Source organism: Siphateles boraxobius, unplaced genomic scaffold, assembly GCF_051911475.1.
Source record: "Siphateles boraxobius isolate OS27281-9 unplaced genomic scaffold, OSU_SipBor_1 19, whole genome shotgun sequence".
NCBI classification, from domain to species: domain Eukaryota; kingdom Metazoa; phylum Chordata; class Actinopteri; order Cypriniformes; family Leuciscidae; genus Siphateles; species Siphateles boraxobius.
The window spans coordinates 18,457,869-18,463,276 of record NW_027508799.1 but is presented as its reverse complement, the minus strand read 5'-3'; the positions used below and the strand labels follow the sequence as shown (position 1 = coordinate 18,463,276).

Sequence of the window (5,408 nt, the reverse complement as noted above, 5' to 3'; positions counted from 1 at the left end):
ATAGAATTGACGTCATTACTTGAGGACGTAAAAGAACTTGTGAATCGTTTTTTTTTTTAACCGGGTAATTGAAACAAACTGTCCGAAAGAACAGATTCACGGAAAACAACCGGACTTCCCATCACTATTATATACAAATACAATATTACAACAAAACATAAAACAAACCCAGAAAAGGAAAATCCACCAACAGGTATATGATACCGCCTGTTAATTTTTTAAGTTTGTTGAGATTTTTGGATGTCCGCAGCTCAGTGACCTTTTGAATAATAGTTGGCCCCTGGAAATTTCTGGATCACTGCATCTGTAAAAAAGACAAAATGTTTTATTGGCATTTGAATTTGTTTTTAATAAGTCTTTACTGTTGTAACTTGCTGTACTACAGTAGTTTGGAAAAACAGCATACTCATTTTCCTGTAGGCTGGAAGGTGATGCCAGTTGTTCCTGTGTGCTCTGCTCCTTCGCTTCAAGACATTTTCCCAGCTTGCCCATTGTACTAAGGAGTTTTGGCATTTCTAGGAAGCAAAACAACAAAAAAATAGATTTTCAGTATCAGTATTTTCAATTTCTTTAGCAGAAAATGAAGATCAGCTTGCCCAAAACTCGGAAATAATAGCAGAGTGGATTAGCTGATGGCATTAAAACAGATAAACAGATATAGACTCAATAGTATATAAGCTTTACCATAAGTAGAAACAGGCAAAGCAACATAAACAACTCTGACAGACAGCGTGTACTGTACTTGGCTGTGACAAATTACTAATCCTGTCAAGATCTAGTGAAAGTTGTAGATTATCAGGTACTCCTTACTTTGGATGATTCATTTTAAGTATTTAAAGTATTTAATTTATAAATGTAGTAATTAATTTGCAAAGTTATAAGTAATAATGATTTTGTTTTATTTTATCCTAAAGCAATAACTTTATAGTGGGCAGCCAATTATTTTTTTACATTTGAAATGCAGTTGCTAGTTTGAGGTCCCAGTAAAAAAATTATCTTGTGACCTTTTGTGGCTAGATGGTCCGTCATTGCTGGTCTCCTCTTCAACAAGCCTAAGGTTTGGCCTGCATTTTCTTTTGCTCGGAAGTTTTGGACTGGACTGATGTGTCCTCATTCGTTTTTCTAGGGTGGACTGTCTCTCTGTGGGGAAAAAGGGGGAATACAAAATGTGGAATCTAAAACAAAAGATACAACTAGGACTATGATAATGACAACAACATAGGCTGACCAAATGTAAACGCTTATGCGCCCACAAAATTATTGATGTCATAATGGGGGACAGTGTTCAAAATATCTTACTTTTATAAAAGATATTATTCTCACATAAAAAACATTTAAATATCTTAGAATAATACACTGCAGTGTAACGTTAACGTTAATAATCTGGGCCTACTCCTAGCTCGTAAACATGACCATGAAAATGAGATCATGAAAATGCAACGCACACAATAAAGCAGTTAATATTAACGTTAAAAAAACTACCGGTAATAAAAAAAAAACTTAACAGTTACACACTGAATATCTGCTCAATTATCCGATCTCTACTAGCTTCGATATTATCAGTAGCTTATAAATAGCTCATGCAATTCAGCGATTATTTTAAGTATTTATTATCTGTGCAATATCAATGTGTGAATTATAATAAAAGTTCAGAAATTAACTTACCTGCAACAGAGTTGCCTCGTACGGCCATCCGCCTTTAGGTTTTTTCTTCAGTCCACCTCTCCACTCAATTAAATATAGCCTACAGATCTCATCAAGTCCTTCTAAGAAATCATTAATATTGAAGTTTGTTATGTGTGATGTTGGAACAATGCTCCAACTTAAATTATCAGCTTCTTCTTTCCACTCAACAAGGGCGAACATTCTTCATCCGTTGGTCTCTGAATGCGCGTAATTTGGCGGTCTTTTGATTGAGTTTGAATTTTGGCGCGCCTAATAAAGATAGGCCATTAGGCAATGACGTAAGGTATTGGGGTGGAACCGCATGCTAATAAATGCATGGCTTGAAATGCAGACAGAAATTGTTTTTACATTCCTTTGGAACAGCACAGATGTGATTATACCGATGACTTTTCTTAATTATTATGAAGGAACTTTTAAATTTTGTATCTGACATCATTGACATCAGTTTTTGCAGCTCTGCCACGCTTTGTTGGAGACATAACTGTGTATTATTCTGTATGCATCTGCATATGTAGTGCATGTATTAACCTATGTATTTTCTTACATATAGAAATTGATTACATTGATATATGGTTCTCTTACGAGAGGTTCTCTCGTATTGCGTAAGTTTAGCTTACGCTACGGGAAAGATTCATCTTCTCGAGATACTGAAGCCAAAAAATTATCCTTAATTTTGTATTCCTTGTCAACGCAGTGCAGCAGCTAGCAGACCTAGAGCAGGCCATCTCGCGTGCTCATTGGCTGCCCTGCGGGCAACTGCTGCAGCCTACCAGTGAGCCCTTCGTGACGTAACGCCCAATGAAGGGCGCTCGCGCCTTCATAGCGTCACAGCCCGCCAGAATGGGCGTGGCTTAGCGCATAACACTAGGGGCTGTAGGCTGACTTCCCTGATTTTTGTCTCTTCAGCGAGCTCTTCGCATCGCTGGATCTGAGAGAAGCCACCGCCGCCGTCGAACAGCGGACAGCCAGCTTAGGAGAGCGCTGAGGAAGCCGGCCGTCTTCGCCACCTTCAGCCATCCGTGCGAGCTACGCTATCCGGCGACGTATCCTTTACCTTGCTAAAACCTATTCTAAAAGAGCAGCGAGTGTCTTTTTTAAGACGCCTCGCACTTCCGGCTGTGAAGCGCTTCCGCTGTCGACCCTGCGGGCTCGACTCGAAGCCTTCAACACCCCCCACCTCTCCTCACCGACGCGCTGCTGCCGCTCACGAGCCTCACTGCCGTCGCATCTGAGAATGAGGCCGAGGGACACGTACGAGCACGCGGCTAGCTCTCTTTACGTTACAAGAGAGCTACCCCGCCCTCGTGTCCACGTTCGCGCGTCATGCAGAGCCCTCTCGAGCTCTCTGCATGACCCAGACGGGCATCATCTGTGTTACATGTAGGTCCCGTGCCCACTACTCGTGCGCGCGCCCTCGTACAAACACTGTTCCAGTTCTGCTCGACCACCGAGCACGCGGGCTAGCTCTCTTTACGTTACAAGAGAGCTACTCCGCCCTCGCGTCCCCGTTCGCGCGTCATGCAGAGCCCTCTCGAGCTCTTTGCACGACCCGGACGGGCTTGCGCGCCGCCGTCGAAATGTCTCGCCATGTCAGTCCCCTTAGATAAGGCTACTGCAGTGGTGTATTTGGCAGCCAACGAGCCGGTAATGCAACCCGCTCGCCTGCACACATCCGCCGTCCTCGCGGCGACCCAGAGAAATCTCAAGTGAGTATAATGTCAGATTAAGAATGTAAGTTACGTGCCCGCTCACGAGCGCTCACGCTTAACTTACTAACAGACACATCCATCGCCTCCGAAAAGACGTGCGTGTTTAAGTTTATTCCCTGTCAGTCCCCTTCAAACAGGCTACTGCAGTGGTTCAATTAGCAGCCAACGAGCCGGTTTGTTGACCCTCTCGCCTGCACACAAACGCCGTTTTCACGGCGACCCAGAAAAATCTCAAAAAGAGTATTTAATGTCTGGTCCGGCTCATGCCGTCGGTGTTGTAAGTGTAAAGAAAGTGCCCACGCCCCAGTGTTCACCACTACACATAAGCACTCCGAACCTCGCAGAGCACACTCTCATGAAGCGCAGAAAAGCCGCTCGAGTGTTGAATGTAAGAAATGTGTCCACAAGTCTGTGCCCACTATCTGCCCGCTCTGTTACACGATCAAGAAAGCAGGTTATGAATGTAAGTCTCGTGCCCGCCAGAGTGCGTTCACGCTTGCTAACACAAACCTCCCCCCGGGCTCCGCCCGCGCGTTTAAGTGTTATCACAAAACGCAAGGCATTAATAAAACGCTCCCCATCCATTATGATCGGGGCGTCAAATACACTTGTAAGTCTAGTGCCCGCGCTCACGCTTACAGGAAGCTTTTCCGCCCGGAGCGCTGCTCGCGCGTCAAAGAGTGAAAAAAGAATGTTCCCCATCCCTTATGATTGGGACATCTCACATAAATCAGCCGGTCTCGGCTTTCATCGAGCAGCCATTGCCCAGAACCAAGAGCGCGCGCGCCGCGCTTTCGGCTCCGGGTCAGTTTCACAAAAGAAAGCAGGTTATGGATGTAAGTCTCGTGCCCGCCAGAGTGCGTTCACGCTTGCTAACACAAACCTCCCCCCCGGCTCCGCCCACGCGTTTTAAGTGTTATCACAAAACGCAGGGCATTAATAAAACGCTCCCCATCCATTTTGATCGGGGCGTCAAATACACTTGTAAGTCTCGTGCCCGCGCTCACGCTTACAGGAAGCTTTTCAGCCCGGAGCGCTGCTCGCGCGTCAAAAAGTGAAACAAAAAAAAAATGAATGTTCCCCATCCCTTATGATTGGGAAATCTCATATAAATCAGCCGGTCTCGGTTTTCAGCGAGCAGCCATTGCCCAGAACCGAGAGCGCGCGCGCCGCGCTTTCGGCTCCGGGTCAGTTTCACAAAAGAAAGCAGGTTATGAATGTAAGTCTCGTGCCCGCCTGAGTGCGTTCAGGCTTGCTAAACACTAACCTCCCCCCGGGCTCCGCCCGCGCGTTTAAGTGTTATCACAAAACGCAGGGCATTAATAAAACGCTCCCCATCCATTATGATCGGGGCATCAAATACACTTGTAAGTCTCGTGCCCGTGCTCACGCTTACAGGAAGCTTTCCCGCCCGGAGTGCTGCTCGCGCGTCAAAAAAATGACAAAAGACTGTTCCCCATCCCTTATGATTGGGACATCTCACATAAATCAGCCGGTTTCGGCTTTTCAGCGAGCAGCCAATGCCCAGAACCGAGAGCGCGCGCACCGCGCTTTCGGCTCCGGTTCAGTTTCATTCAGCCATTCGCCCCCTAGCGGCTCACATAGCTGCGTGGGAAACTATCCCAGGGATTTCAGAATGGGTGTTGAGCACAATAAAGCAGGGCTATACACTTCAATTCATTCGCCGTCCCCCGCGCTTTCAAGTCCGGGCCGCGACGATAGTGAATGCGGAAGTAGCACAACTACTTCACGCAGAAATAGCAAAGCTGCTGTGCAAAGGGGCTATAGAAAAGGTACCGCCTTCTCTGAGCGAGTCAGGCTTTTACAGCCGATATTTTCTCGTACCCAAGAAGGACGGAGCCTTCAGACCTATCCTAGATCTGAGACATTTGAACTAAGTGCTTGCGAAAAGACCGTTCAAAATGCTTACGACCAGGAAAATCCTCGCGCACGTTCGCCCGAGGGACTGGTTTATTTCTCTAGATCTGAAGGATGCCTATTTTCAGATTCAGA

The 5,408-nt window shown here is 46.0% G+C and overlaps 1 long non-coding RNA gene across 1 annotated transcript; it reads right to left on the bottom strand.

The window, feature by feature from the left end:
• Window positions 1-274: 274 nt before the first annotated feature.
• On the bottom strand, window positions 275-1,069 carry LOC143741529 (uncharacterized). The gene is made up of 3 exons (XR_013205110.1): window positions 1,005-1,069; window positions 407-515; window positions 275-304 (listed from the first exon to the last, which is right to left on the bottom strand). It is a non-coding gene; the product is annotated as an uncharacterized LOC143741529 (long non-coding RNA).
• Between the last annotated feature and the right edge of the window lie 4,339 nt (window positions 1,070-5,408).